This window comes from Equus asinus, chromosome 6 (assembly GCF_041296235.1).
Source record: "Equus asinus isolate D_3611 breed Donkey chromosome 6, EquAss-T2T_v2, whole genome shotgun sequence".
In the NCBI taxonomy this organism is placed as follows: domain Eukaryota; kingdom Metazoa; phylum Chordata; class Mammalia; order Perissodactyla; family Equidae; genus Equus; species Equus asinus.
The window spans coordinates 95,387,166-95,403,426 of record NC_091795.1 but is presented as its reverse complement, the minus strand read 5'-3'; positions in this window follow the sequence as shown (position 1 = coordinate 95,403,426).

The window sequence follows — 16,261 nt, the reverse complement described above, 5'->3', positions numbered from 1 at the left end:
TCCTTTTGCAGGTGAAGAAACTTGAGACTTAAAGAAACTAGGTGAGGGAGTCCAAGACCACACAGGTAGTGAAGAGCATCCAGTGAATAAACCAAAGCATGAATGAACGCTTCCAACGCAAAGTCCCTGCCAACCAGAGCTCTGCCCAGGGCCCAAAGTGAGTGTGAAATTACTATTCTCCACACACACTGATGCCTACAATTCATGTGAGTTGCAGGAGCTGGGAGTGAGCTGGTATCAGGGGCATCCCACACATTTCTGCTGCATATGCCCCAGAATGCACTGCCTTTTAAGGATGTAAGTGTGCAAAGGGGCTGCGCTTGCTGGGAACGGCGGCCCCCACGCGGCCCTGTCGGCAGCGCAGACGTGGAAGAAGAGCCAGGGGCAGGGGCTGAGCCAGGCTCTAGCCACCAGCCAGGTGGGGAATCCTGGGGACCCCGTCAGAACATGGGCGGGTGTCTAATGCTAACAGCTCAACTCCTTGAACTCATTTCAGTAAACAAGAACATGCTTTTAGCCAATTTTACTGACCAGCATAGGGTGTCTTTTTTCCTGGCATGATCAGAAGCCCAAACAAGTCAGTAAGAATTTGGCTTCTTTACAAGGGGAGAGAAAGTTAACAACAGACTATACAGAAGACCCCTCACAGATGGCCTGACCCTGGCTTTCCCCTTTTCTGCTCGGGCCCCAAGACGCGATGATTATAAGCAGCCCTGTGATGAAGCCCCTGTGCGCTCTGCTGGGGGGCAGCATCATATATATCACCTGGTTTAATTCTGTAAGGTGAAATCGGGACGTCCGCTTAGAGAAGAGGGGCCTCGGAGATGCTGGATACACTTACCAAAGCACACCTGGGAGTCGGACGGAGCATTTTTCTGGCCCTGAAGCCGGGCTCTTTCCCCTGCACAGGGCTTCAGGAAAGCACGCAGGCCTGTTTGCAGGCCCTCCAGGGACAGTGGCTCCATCCCCTCCTGCTGGGGCTTTTGCAACTTTACGGCTCCATCAGCGCTAAGAGTGTGTTTTAATGAATGGGCTTTCAACAGCGATTCATCACTTAGTTAAAAATTGCATCTGATCGATTGTCCCCTGAGGTTTGGCTCCAACCACTTCTCGGAAAAACCCCAGCTGTGTCCTCCAGACCAGATCAGTCTCCATGGCGCTGGCTTTTGTCACATCTGTGCCCAGAGTGCGGTAAATCTGTTAAAGGCTGAGGAGAAGAGATGTTCTCGCCCTGTTAAATCATGTTCCTTTTGTAGGTCATTTCTTTAAATCAAGTAATCAACATTTTAAAATTTAAAAGTAAAACAGTTTCATTCACATAGCCTCTAACTGTGTGATGCCTTGTTGTATAAAGTGTGAGGGGTGGGGACACATGGAGCTCTAGACATGATGGATCAGACGTGGGACAAGAATGACAGGACAGAAATAACTCTGCAGGAAGAGTGCCAGCTGGAACCCAGGGGCTCACAAGGAGCCAGGAGCTTGTCCGTAAAGTGGTCACCGGGGACACTGGCATCTGCTGGGAAGTTAACCAAGTGCTGGGCGTTGAGTTCTTTCTTCCTCCTGGGTTATTGGCGGCTCTTGTCTTCTCTTCTAGACTAGTATCTTGTGACAGGAATTGAGAAAGACCAACCCAATAGCTATTCTCCCTTTGTTCCTTATTAACTAAACCCAGCTTCAATTTAGGGAAGCAATGTGTCTTGCTAAAAAACTAAGTTTCGCAGTCACTCTGGAATGATGTGTGGTCCTGTGACACAGTTGTGTCAAAAGAGATTCTGTGGAAGATGTTGGGTGAGGCTTCTAGGAAAGTCCCTTCTGCCCTTTGACCTTCTCCTCTGTCTTCCTGGAACAGGGACATGAGGACTGGAGCTCCAGGAGCCATCCTGGGACCACAGGGCGAAAAACCCCTGCCAAAGAAGGCGGTAAGGAGGGTCTCCGAGGAGCTGCCCTAACAGTTTTGGACTGCCCTCCCCTGGACTTCTTTTGCATAAGAGAAACATCCTTCCCTATCCTCTTTAAGCCACTTTTATTTGTGTTATCTGTTAATTGCAGCCAAATCCAGTCTCAAGAAGCTGAGAAGGGAGTAGCCATACTACATTACGGAGGTGTCAAGATCATAGCATGTTAAATAGGAAAAGGCTCTTAGAAGGCACTTTTTCATCCTCTCCGTGTTACGCAGAAGGAAATTGAGGCCTGTAAAGAGGAGGGCACATACCCACGTTCATAGGGATCACTCATGTCCAACTGGGGCCTCATCCCAGAGCTCTTTCCTGTAGCTGCATGCTCTGCTCCAGAGCCTTCTCCACACCTCCCTCTACCTTCCTTTCTGCCCACAGAGGTGGGCCTGCTCTCCCCAGTCCCCTGGCTTCTGTTTCCGTTTAGCCAATGGGCAGCCCAGGCAGGAGATTGGAGGGAGGGAGGGAGATCAGGGACTCTATTCCTTGGGGGTCACTGGGCGCTGGCTGTGCCTCCTTTCCAGGTGGCCCTCTCCACACAACTCTCGCCTCCTGGGCTCTGGGACTCCCCTCTTTAGGCCTGCTGGCACCAGCCCTAGGGTCTGCAAAGTCCCTGTCATCTCCCTGCCTCTGCTCACTTTGTGTCCTCTGTGAACAGTATTTGAATTAATACTCCTCGCAATATTACCTGGTCCACCAGCTGGCTGACCTGGGGCCACTCCCTCAACTGCTCCTTGTCTCTGTTGTCTGACGCCTCTTCATGGAGTTGTCAGTAGGGCTAAGAAATAACCAGCTAAGCGCCCAGCACGGTGCCAGGTGTGGAATAAAATCTCCATGACTTTTACTTCCTTGAGGCCAGCTGAGGCCGGGCTCCCATTCTGCCCTCGCTGCGAGGACGGATTGGGGAGGGGATGACAGCTCCTCCTCCTGGGGGAGAATTCCCTGTAGCAGGAGTGAAAGCTTTGTCTTGGAGTTTGCCAAGTCATCATGGAAGGGACAATCACAACCCCAGTGTAGTACCTCAATCCTGGACCATCCTCAGTAACTGGCCGTCCCATTGATTCCTTTGGCGACCACCCAGCTGCTGTGGGTAGTTTCTGCCATGTCTCCTTCCCTCCCACCTCACAGGTAGGGCTGGGAGCCTGAAAAGGCATCTCTACATTAAAGGGAGTCCTGGGACACTCCCCCAGGTGTCCTGGACTCACCACGCAACGACTTGACGCATAAGAGCCAAGCATGCGCATCTCTTCCCAATTCCACATCAGTGAGACGGTAGCTGGAAATCGGCCGTGGTGGCAGCACTTACACCAGAGAAATGCAATCTGCTTCACACCAGGGCTCTTCCCCAGGGGAGCTGGTTCTCCAACACTTACCAGCACCTCACTAGATACGCCTCTCCAAAGATCACCAACATGACCATAGGCGGGCTTTGGAAACAATGCTCAGGTGGTGGTTTCTAACTCAGATGGAATCACCATGGAGCCAGTTGAAGATGGCATCCTAGGTCCTACCGTAGCGGGTGTACCTCAGCACCCTTTGTCCACATGCCACAGGCAGCAACAAAAACAGGGAGCACTCTCACCGTATACCAGTCCCACCGCTGAAAGCTTTCTGCTCTCACCAACAAATCAATCACCTCCTTTCAGGATACACAGCAAAAAAGTGGTCCTCCTGGAGTTCATCTCAGCGGACAGAGTGTCGTTTTTGTTGGTTTTGAGTGATCTTGGAAAATGCGAAGTCAGTTGTTTTGTGTACTGGCCCAGTCCCAAAACTTGTCACAACCAAGCTCTGCAGGAGGAAAGATAAATCAGGATGGGTGCAAGCCCTGGGGCCTTCACCAGAGTGACACAGCATCACCATAGCATCCGCCTCTTAGGAGAATGGCACCTTCCTGAGACCTTCTAGAAATAGACATGCTTCCTTCCATCTGGCAAAGAGGATATGTGCCTAGGGAAATTCTTAGCTCAAGCTATCAAAGCTAGACAAGCTGAACTAGATTTTTCTGAAAAGGCAGAACAGATAGAAGTGGAGTCAGCGTTTTCCTGGGCTGGGCACGTGAAGCCAAGGGCTAGCTGGAAACTAAGGAGCAGCAGAGGCAGGTGTTGCCAGGTCAAACCAGATGGGATGTTATCAAAGATCCCTCTGGTGTGTCCAGAGAAGGAAATAGATCTTACAGAGATCTGAAGGCAGAGACAAGAGAAGAAACTAGAATTGGCGCCCAGAATTCAGAGTGATACAAAGCAAGATATGTAGAGCAGGTGGAGATGAACAGGGATGTCCCAGGGTCCCTCTGCCTGGTCCTGGTGCACCATCGGTGCTCTGGGACAGTCGCTGAGAACACTTGTCCTGGCTGGGTATGACTGGGCGGGAAGGTATCACTAAACACTTGCTGTTCTATCTTCTCCTAGTTCTTCCCAACTCTCTAGCAATCCAGGTTTCCTGCTTCCTGCACTGACTCTGCAAGCTCTATCCATTCATTTATTCCCACCCACCTTCTGTTGAAACTTTCTGGGAAGCTAGGAACATGAGAGAGGAGGGACAGATGCTATACTTTCTGCAGGATCTCCTGGAGTGGCTGGAACGGGGGTGGGGCGGGGGAGTGCCTTCTGGCCAGGCTCCCCCATAAATACTTGTCAGCTCAGCCTCTAACCCTTGCTGCCCAGCTGGCCCTCCCTAACATCATGCAGCCCCCACAAAGCTCAGCCATCCCAGCTGTGCACCACCCTTCTGCTCCCGTGCCAGCCTCCCGCGCCTGCTCTCTGACTTCAGGCTTCTTCTCTGGCTCCACATCAGCTCTGGCTCTTCTTTGTATTCCTGGTTCTCCCACCCCAGCAACCCACTCCAGCCTTCCTTTGTCACACTTGCCTGATGTTGGTGTCACTTGCAGCTTTGTCCTCTTGAGTCCCTCGTATCCAGGCCCACATGCAAGGCAGGTGGAGAGGTGCTCCTAAACATAACCATGTTGGGCACCTGCAGTCCCCTGGCCTGGTTGGCACCAACACCTGTGACCATGGCCCAAATGGAATAGCAGAGCTTTCATTCCAGTGGCAAAGCTTCAAGGATATTACGAGTTCCCTGGCTCTGGGGATCCCTGTGTTTCTGTGTGACAGCACCCCCGCATCTCAGCAGGTAAGACATTTTGCAGCTGGCAGATCTACATGGGTTCTGATTCTCACTGGAGCTAATTTGAAGTGCCTCCATTCAGGTAGCCAAACGTGAACATCAGCTCTGCATGGCCCATGTTCACGTGGGGCTCAGAGGGTTATCCAAATAAAACGTTCTTAGGAATCGTAGTTAATGCTCACAAATAAACATAAAATCAGCATGTGAGTAAGGGATTCCAGCTAATAGCATTTTTAGTTAGTAAATCAGTTTTAATCAGGGATTTAATAACATTCTAATAATAAATACTATTTATTTGGGGCTAGATTATAGAGATTATCTTAAAAATTTGGTATGTCAAGAATTGTTTTTTATATGCTCAATTGCTTGTAACCCCACATAATATTATGTTGCTATGGCTCATTCGTCGAGGGAGAAATTAGAGAGAGTCCATGATTGAAGGTCAGAATGAATGGCATGGCTCCCAATGTGATATGGGGATGGACAGAGGCAGGAAATGTATCAAGAACCCGAACAGCTAACACATACTGAGCAGGGATCCCAGAGAGGGCCTGGGACCCTAGCAGAGACAGGAAGAGCTGGGAAGGGATCTGAGGAAAGCAGGTCTGAGACCAGAACATCTAGAGTTAATTCTTCTCAGGTCTCACAGGGGAATTTGAGCCCCAGGTGGGCTGAGAGTCTTGCTCAAATTAGTAACAGAAATGAACCAGAACCCGGCTCTCTTAAGTCCAGTCCTATAGCTTGGCGTGAGTCCTAGCTGAGCAGACAGCTCCTAGCTGATTTTGGTTTGGGTTCAAACAGCTATTTCTCCCATGGCCCTAGGGGTCAGGTGCCCCTGTGGCATTTGAAGATTGAGGGGATGTCGGGGATGAGGGTAGAGCATAGTAGCCTGGTGGCCCTCGCCCACTGACTCATGAAGAGCTCACACCTGCCTCCCACCCTAAGGGCACTGTATGGCACTGAAAGAGAAAAGGGTCTTAAATGCCTTTTTCTCTGAGAATTCCATGCACCATTTGAGATCCTGTGTGAAACCTGAGGCTTGTAAAACCAGGGCGGGGACTCGGCTTGTCACCGTGCACTCTTTCTTGGTTTGCTTGTGGAGGAAAGCCAACAGATAGATATTGGGAAATTAGAATTCTAGAAAGTGAGGGTCAGAATGCTGGAGCAAGGTCTTGAAGCAAGCGTCCTCATTTACAGGTAAAGGATCTGAGACCCAGAGAGACTAGCCCAAAGCCACAGGTTGAGTTACTGGTAATTCCATTCATCTTCACATCTGGGGGAGCATCCTTCCTCTAGGTGACTCACTTCTCCGGGGCGGTGAATCAAGAAAGTGGGAGAGTTAGCCAGGAAAAGGGCCCAGCCTCTACCATGCTTCCTCGGTGGGCTGTTTGATCAGAGGTGTGACCTTTCATAGCCCCACTGGACTCAGCAGGCCATCAGTAAGTAGGTTTCTATCAATAGCCAGAGCTGAGCACTGGACCGTGAGTCAGGAGGCCCAGTTCTCACTACGGCTCTACTGCTCACAGAACAAACCCCGGTGTCCTCAGGACTCAGTGGACTTTGAGGTCCCTTCCGGCTCTCGGATTTAATGAAATCTGTCAGTGACTTGCTGTTCTGCCTGTGTCGTTTTATCAACAACGTCTGTTTGCAGAACAAGATCCTTTCATCTCAGGACTGTGCATTCAGCTCTGTCCACTCGACCTTTCTGTCCACATTCAGCACAACAATAAGGCAGCGCCTTCCAGTCTGGGTCCCCAAACACATCATTAGCTGGGAAGACACTGGAAGCACTGCATTCTTCAGGCTGTGCTGTCAACTTTGACTTCAAAGGTACAAGGACATGTGACACTTAGAGTGGTTCCCTGTGAATTGACCAACATTTGAAAAATCTGAAGAGATCGCTCTGGTGACTCTTACAATACTGCGTGAAATATGCTTTTCATGTTTAACCTAAAGCTATTTACTTTCCCATGAAATAGGTAGTTAAGTAGAAATTCTGAGCATTCTCTTTACAATAAGGCATTTTTCCTAAGCTGATTTTTGTCTAGGAATGTCAAGGTACTTTACATCCCGAGACCATGATCTAAACGTCTGGATAGAAATCAGGGGTTTGGTTTTAATTTTGCCCCAAAGTTTGCCCTTTGGCTGCACAGCCCCATTATAAAGCTGAGATTCAGTGCATGGATCATGAAAAATAAATGGTGGGTTAGTGCACTCAAAGTATTTTGAAAATACATGCTGTTATTAGCATCTTTGCCAATAGTAGTAAAATGTTAGTCCTTCAAAGAGCCAAGTTCAAATGTATTGTGGCCTCTTCTCAGTGCAAAGCACCAGAAATCCCCACGCAGCAAACAAGGTATTTCATGTAGGCCCTCAGGTAGTTGTTAGAATATATATTTATTGGCATGATAGTGTAGCCCACTCGTGGGGGACATCAAACGGTTACGCGCAAAAGTGTGAAGAACGCATTTTCTCGGTCTCTGATAGGGTGTGGCCTCTTTCAAAGAGAAGGATCAGGACCACCACGGAAATGGGTTTGTTTCATTTCCAGGGAAAATTCTCTTCCTGATGCTTTCCCAAGCTAGTCCCTTTCTGATAACACACGGGGTTTCCTAACGTCTAGATAAATAGCCCCCCCCTGCAGGCGGTGAGGCAGAACTGCAGAGTGGGTGGCTGAGAAAACCTGAAAGGACAACAAAGGTGACTCGTCCAGATGCAGCAGGCAGCAGCCGGGGAGGAGGCAGGAGGTGAGTGGGAGGGTTTTGGGGGGAGGCAGTGGGGGGCCCAAGGAGCAGGAGAGCTCGTCCAGTGTGAATCGAGGACAGATGAGGGATGTGGGACAGACCAGCTGTGGAGCTATGCCGCAAGGTTGGACCATGGAGCAGCAGAGCCAAGTCAAAGGAGCAGGGCATGCGTTCCTGCGACAGTCCTCGGACAGACTTTCTAGACCAGAAAAGTGGGTGCACATACCCCGGGCAGCACTTCTCAACTGGGGTTCCAAAGAATTAAACCCCAGTGCCTTAAGGCATCCATTATATGTAATGCCTACATAAGGCACCCATTGTATGCAATACACACAGACATGCTTGCATTCATTGGCATCCGTTGTATGTGATACATTCAGACATCCATACAGAGAATTTCATGGGGCAGGTTTACTGGAGAATACCCTGCGGATCAACGTCTCATAAGGGAGTGAAGGAGACAGGATTGGGCAGAAGCAAAAGGCCAACTTTGATGCAGGATGTAGTCAAAACAAAGATTCCAGCAAATCTCATGACTCTTTAGGGAGCCCTAGAACTGGAATGACTCTCCAGAATTGTCTGGCCTTGAGAAAAGGGGACCAAGGGCGTGCATCCCCTTCATTAACCAACCACTGGATGCGGGCTGCCCCTAGGGAGGGTGTATCCTTGGGTGAGAAGGTTTTCTTTGACTCTGGGCAATATCTGAAGGGTTCAGCTGAGAGCGGTCAGCCACCAACACTCTCAGCAGCTGGAGGAATCAATGCCTCAGCCCTGAGGGGCATCTGGGCACCTGGAGCCTCTTGAGATGAATACAGAATGGGTCCACAGCCAGTGGAAGTCCAAAGCCTTCCCAAGATTGAGTGAATCTGGGTGGGCTTATGTTCTTTTGGCCTCCTTTGTCTCCTAGGATTCTGCTTTTTTTTAATCCAGAAGTGAAAATCAGCCTTATTTTTTATTTTTATTTTTTTGAGGAAGATTAGCCCTGAGCTAACATCTGCTGCCAATCCTCCTCTTTTTGCTGAGGAAGACTGGCCCTGAGCTAACATCCGTGCCCATCTTCCTCTACTTTATACTTGGGACGCCTGCCACAACATGGCTTGCCAAGCGGTGCCATGTCCGCACCCGGGATCCGAACAGGTGAACCCCGGGCCGCCGAAGCAGAACGTGCAATCTTGACCGCTGTGCCACTGGGCCAGCCCCCAGCCTTATTTTTTAAGTGGAACAAACCCCCCACTCATAAAATCATTTTTAGGTCTCTAGACTTTCTTGAAGATTTCAGGAAGAGCTTACAGAGGGCCTTCATCTCCCGCAGTCACAGCCTCTCCCCTTCTCTCTGGGGTCCTCCTGTCTTAACTTCCTTATTGCTCTTTTCTCCCAAATTTCTCTTCACCTTGCAGAAGCTAAACAATACTTGTAGAGACTTCCACTCCCAGTCAAGATGGAATCAGATTTACCTTCCACCTGAAGCAACTCAAAAACAAGACAGAATAATAAAGCAATGACACTCAAGACATTGGACATTGGACAATGGAGGATAGTGATTCCTGAGCAAATGGAAACAGCTGAGGTGAGCCCTACACTTACTCCAGCTTACTCAGTCAGTAGAGAAAGTTTCCAAGCTGTGGCAACAGGGGGGCAACCCAGGCAGAGCCCAGCCATCTCTGTGACTTGAGGACAAGAGCTGGAAGTCTGGGGAAGCCAAGGGGGCTAGAGTTGTAGCGGAGAGTACCAGAGAGGGGAGAGAGAGACAGAGAAAGAGAGAGAACACTCTGGAGATTTGTGGAGGGTCCCCCTTGATCAGTAAGTGCTGATCAACACATGCGTATGAGAAAAATACCTAAAGTTAAGCAAAGGATCACTGAAAAGGATAAGAGGGAACGGTGCTGGGTCTTACACAGGGCAGGGAATAGTGCTGTCCCAACAGCCAGAGTGGAAACCTCATCATTCAGGGATCCTCAGTTAGGGGCTTGCCTTAGTACTGGGAAAATTAACTCTAGATTTAAATGCAGCTCTGGTCCCACCTAACAAATCCCAGAAGCGAAACTAGAAAGGATTAAACTGTTTCCAAGTTTCTTGACCATGTTCCAGAACAAAGCCCGTGAATATTTGTAAGAATGCAAAAATATCCAGCACCAAACAAGGTATAATTATAATATCTGGCTTTCTATCAAAAATTATCAGTCAAGCAAAAACCATGAAAATATAACCCATAATTAGGAGAAAGATCATTCAATTGAAACTAACCCAGAAATGACTCATGATAGAATTAGTAGGCAAGAACATTAAAACGGTTATTATGATTATATTCTATACATTCAAGAAGCTTTAGGAATATTAAATAGAGACATGGAAGATATTAAAAAAGATTCAAATTGAAATTCTACAGATGAAGGTCTCAAGTCAGTGACTTCAGCTTTCACCTTACGAAAACAGAAAGAGGAGCAAATTAAACCCAAAGGAAAAGAAAGGCAATAGTTAAGAACAGAGTAGAAATCAAATCAGTTAAAGAGAGAGAGAGATCAATGAAGCCAAAAGCTAGTTCTTTGAGAACATCAATAAAATTGATAAACTTCTAACCAGACTGATCAGGAAAAAAGAAGACACAAATTACCAATATCAGGAATGAGAGAGTTGACATCACTACAGATTGTACAGATATCAAAAGGATAATATGGGAATACAACAAATAACTTTATGTCCATAAATTTGAAAATTTAGATGAAAAGACAAATTCCTTGAAATACATAAACAACCAAAGCTACAGAGAATTCAAGAGGAATAGCCCTATATCTACTTAAAAATTAAATTTGTAGTTAAAACTCTCTCCACAAAGAAGCCTCCAGATCCTTATAGCCTCATAGGGGAATTCTACCAAACATTTAAGTTAGAAATAATAACAATTCTATGCAAACTTTTACAAAATTTTAACAAATCAAATCCAACAACATTTAAAAATGATAATACATCATGACCAGCTGAAGTTTATCCCAGGAATGCAAGGTTGATTTAACATTTAAAAATCTATTAATGTAATTCACTATATCAACAAACTAAAATAGAAAAAACAATGTATCTCAATAGATGCAAAAAACACATTTGAAAAAATCCCTTTGGAGAGAAGGACAATATCAGCAAACCAGAAACAGAAGGGAACTTCTTCAACATGATATAGGGAATCTACAAAAAAATAAACCAAAAAAATCCCAAAGCTACAAATAATACCATCTTTAATGTTAAAAGATTGACTGCTTTCCCTTTAAGATTAAGAACAAGGCAAGGATGTCCACTCTCACCACTTCTGTTCTACGTTGTCCTGGAGGTGCTAGCTTATGCAACAGGTAAGGGAAAAAATAAAATAAAGATGTAAAATTGTCTTTATTCACAGACAACATGATCTTCTACATAGAAAATCTTTTAGAATCTACAAAAAAACTACTAAAACTAATAAATTGAGGTTAGCAAGGTTTCAGGATATAAGATAAATATACAAAAATCTATTGTATTTCTATGTACTAGCAATGAGAAATCAGAAATTGAAAATTTTTAAAACCTCATTAACACCTGAAAAATGAAATATTTAAGGATTAACATGACAAAAGATGAGACCTACACACTTCAAACTACAAAATATTGCCAAGAGAAATTAAAGAAGTTCTAAATAAATAAAGGGTTAGAGTTATTTTTTGTGCATTGATCAAAAGACTCAATATTGTTAAAATGTCAATTCTCCCCAGACTGATCTATAGATTCAATGTGATTCGAATCCAAATCATAGCAGGTCCTTTTGTAGAAGTTAACAAGTTGATTCATAATTGATATCGAAATGCTAAGTACCTGGAACAGCCAAAACAACTTGGAAAAAGAACAACAAAGGAGAAGGACTTTCATTACTTGACTTGTTATAGCTGTTAAGACATTAAAAATTGTTCTTTACTAGTACCTAGTAGAGAATGCAACTAGATACCAAATAAAACACCGATTAAATGAAAAACAACATGCAAACATCAGAGAAGTTCATAGCAACGAAAATCAACAATCTGGAATAACAGTAGTTTTCATTAAGGAAGACTGCTCCAGCATTTGATGTTGTATTAGTTTCCTAGGGTTGCAGTAAAAAAAATACCACAAACTGAGCGCCTTAAACTACAGAAATTTATTGTCTCACGATTCTGGAGGCCGGAAGTCCAAGATCCATTGTCAGTAAGGTTGATTCTTCCTGAGGCTGTGAGGGAGCGTCTGTTCCAGCCCCTTGGCTTGCGGATGGCAGTCTTCTCCCTGCATCTTCACATCATCCTCCCTCTGTGCATATCTGTGTCTGTGATCAAATTCCCCTTTTTATAAGGACACCAGTAATGTTGGATTAGGGCCCACCCTAATGCCCTCATTTTAATTTGATAACCTCTGTAAAAACTCTATCTCTGAATAAGATCACATTCTGAGGTACTGAGGCTTAGGACTCCAACATGTCTTTTTTTGCAGGGTGACACAATTCAAACCATAACAGATGTTAAGTGAAGTTACAGGCCCCAGCATAGGGTAGTGAAAAGAGCAATGGACTGGAAGTTACAAAACCCAGATTCTAGTTTTAGCTCAGCACTGTTATAGCAAGCCACTAGTGGGGGAGAACTAGAAGATAGAAGGCAAATAAGTTTCACATTTCATGCCATCTGTATTCATCAGTAGTTGTCTCTGGATTGCTATGTTGCGAAGGATTCCAAATCTGCATTTCAACCTCACAAATATACTCTGATTGAGTTGAAGGTGTTTTAGAGGTTTGGGCCAGAGCAGGAGGTGGCATGGAACAAGATGCCATGGACCTGCCGTCTCTGAATTGGATGATGTCTAAATTGCTGTTCAGTAGATTGAAGCTACTCAAGAATAATTACTAATTTTAAAGCATATCAATTTAAGTATCATTATCGATAATGAACATCAACTGAACATCCACTGAGTAGACTTCTGCAGGGTCACTTATTCCGATAGCCAAAGGCAGAGACATTAAGGGAAAGGAGAGGACCCAGACCCCAAGATTCTCACTGGGACATCTATATAAGACAGCCGATGCCAGATTACATAAGCCCCATTAGTTCAAATGGTCTAGACAAGGGTTTCTCTGCCTTGGCGCTATTGACAATTTTTGTTGTGGGGGACTGTCCTGTGCATTGTAGCACCCCTGGCCTCCCCCCACTAAATGCCAGTGGCACCTTCTCCCAATGCGACATCCAAAAATGTCTTTAGACATTGCCAAATTGATCCCAGTAGAGAACCACTGATTTAGACCCCACAAGGCAATCCTCTTCATTGATAATATTCTAACTCAATCTTCAAGACTCTCCTCTGACAATTCTATCTTCCGATAACAAGGAACTGCTTTGAAGAACCATGTCACAGTAATGCCCAAAGCTGCTGTGACTATTTTTTTTAAAATGGAAACCAATTAAAAACCTGCCATGGAAAAATCTGACCGAGAGTCATCTCAGAGCTCCTAAATGAGAGCTGAAGTGGGCAGACTTCAGAGTCTTAAACGCACGGACTTTCCTAAGAGACATGTGACTCAGAACAGGGTTAGACACACTCACCACCAGGAACGTGTTGTCACCCTGTCAGGCATTTCAGCTGATTTGCATTTGAATTTCAGCTCTGCCACTTACTAGCTGTGCGATCTTTCCTTTCTGAGCCTCACTCTCTTAACTGTAAAAAAGGGATAAAAATATGTGGCAGGGATGGCTAATTGCCTGCCCTAATACACATTTTCATCTTTCTCATTATTAACAGAACCCTGAATTTTAGCTGGCCATATTGCCGCCAAGAAGAAAAGACTACAGTTCCTACTTACAAAGATAGAGAAACAACCTTCCCTACCACCACCCCTTCCTTCTTCCTGTGGCTTGAAACAAGGATGTGATAACTGGAGCTAAAGATATGATAACCCGAGCTCTTGCAGCCTTCTTAGACCCAAGAGGAAATCTTGAGAATGGAAGCCATATGCTGAGGAAGCAAAGAGATAGGTGCCTGGCTCCCAGGTGACAGCAGAGACTTCTCTACCTCTAGACTTTCTTTATGTGAAAAAGAAGTAAATTGTCTTAATTAAACTCATCTTATTTTAAGTTTTTTGGTTATACACAGTTCAACTTAATCTTAGCTTGTGGAGAGAATCATGAGATATATACATAAATCCTCTAAAGAGGTACCTGGTGCATGTATGATGAGACCAGCACTGATGGTTTGTCAGTCCACCACAAGGGTAGGATAGAGTAGAGAGTCGTAAAAAAATGTTTTACCTATTTTTAAACATCTTATTTTAACTTCAAATGTACATTTACTTGCTCATATTTTGCGTAGCTGTACCTGATTAGAGCTCCACCCGTAGTAATTCACTCTTCTTAAGTCTTTTATCTATAATAAAGGGCTTCTAGATAACTCTATTTACACCCTCATATTTTGTTGGTTGCATTACATATAATTAAACCATGTAATTAAAACAGCAAGCACCACTGGTATAAACGAGTTTGGGAACACGTAGCTGCCTCTTGGTAAGCAAGCAATAGGAGCAGAGGTGTGACAGCATCCTCAGGAATAACCTGATGACCGTGAACTTTCAGCCTGCAGTTGGTGGGGTCAGTACAGTTTTTAGAGTAAAAGAAGGGTGTCAATTAATCTGTCAGGAAAACCAGTTCTACTTACCGTAGGAGAAAAAGGAAGCTAGTATTATTTTATGCCTGTTATATACCAAGCACTGTACATAGATTTTCTCATTTAAATTTCACAGCTGCTAAGTTGTATACAACTTATTACCTCCGTTTTGCAGAAAAGGAACTGAGTGTCAAGGATCTTACATATTTTGCCCCAAATCTCACACAGTGGTGGGGCAGGGATTCCAGTGCTCATCTGTCTCGCTCCAAAATTTCTGCTCTTGTCACTGTCCCGCACTTCAGCTCACAGAGGAAAGAAAGGTTCATCCTGTAGAGTTGATTCAACGTGTGGTCAATGTTGAATGATTCTCGGTGCTTTGTCTTATAACTGCTGACAGCCAAAGGCAACAGAGAATATCGGAGAGTACAGAAAATTCCATCTTTAAGGGACATACTCTTCCCAAAACAGCCAATTCATAGGCATCTACAACTGGGGACATGGCATCATTTGTCATCAAAAGCAGCTCCTTTGCCAGGCACAGTCTTGCTAGCTGTTGCGACAGATCAGTGCCTACGCCTCACCACTCATTAAATATTTTGAATATCGCTGCTGGCCAACCCTAACACCAAACCCCAACAGGCTACACTTCCCATGTGGGCTCCAGAGAGAGCAACAAAAGTCAAAGAAGGTGCGTCCAAGGCTGAACTTAATTGCCCTTGAAGAGTATTTTTGGAAGCCCCACATCAGGCAAGCATTGTCCACCCAGGCCCTTTGCTCCTTCAGCCAGTGCTCGCTGAGCACATAATAAGCCTTACGGATGGCCCACCCTGGGAAGGACTTCACAGTCTGGGAGACAGACAAGTGGACTAGCATAGGGCCTGGCATGTACTAGGCTTACAGTGTATATGTGCTGAGTGAGCGAGTGAATGAGTGAATGAATAAATGAAGAAAGAAACAGATGGAGTGAACGAATGGATGAATAAATGAGGAGATGGATCATGGAGGGTATTGTAAATCATGCATAGGAGCTTATGTGTGTATCCTGAAGTGACAGGAAACCACCAAAGTGTTTGAAGAAGGAGATTAAGAGTCTTGTAAATGAATCTAGGGAACTGACTCTTATAACTGAGTTAAAGACAGATTGGAATTGGGTGAGGATGGGAACAAGGAGATTGAGTAGAAGTCCAGTTAACGACCCAGGAAAGCTATGGGTGACATGTTGACTGACTGAACAACAGGTGACATGGGCCAGGCACTTAGCATGTGCCAGACGCTGGGCTAGTGTTTCACATGCTTGACATTATTTAATTTTCACAACAACCCTCTGAGGTGGGATTATTATTATTATCCCTTGTAAAAACAGAGGCACAAGGGAGCCAAGTAACGTGCCAGATCCCTGGATAAGCAGCGGCATACACCTGAGTCAAAGGCCACCACGCCCTACCTCCCTAGGCGTGCCGGTGTGGACAGGTGGGCACAGGTACGCAGGGAGCGGAGACAGGGGCGGCAGCTCCCAGACAGGTCGCTGCGGGCTGAAGGTGCCAGGGCCTGGATGAGTGAATCTTGGGCTCAGGGACTTGCAGGACTTCACTTTGCTCTCCTCTTGCCCCTTTGACTTAGATGTCTTCGCCTCACACTGACTTGGGGATTGAATCCGAGAGTTGGAGAGTTGCCCCTAAGAAGAGAAAGGATGCCGGCTTGACTTTTGACCTCCTTATGAAACACCGCAATGAATCCATCTGCGAACACACACTGGGCTGGTAGAGACAGACGAGCAGAAAGTGTCTCAAAGCGGCTTCCCAGCAG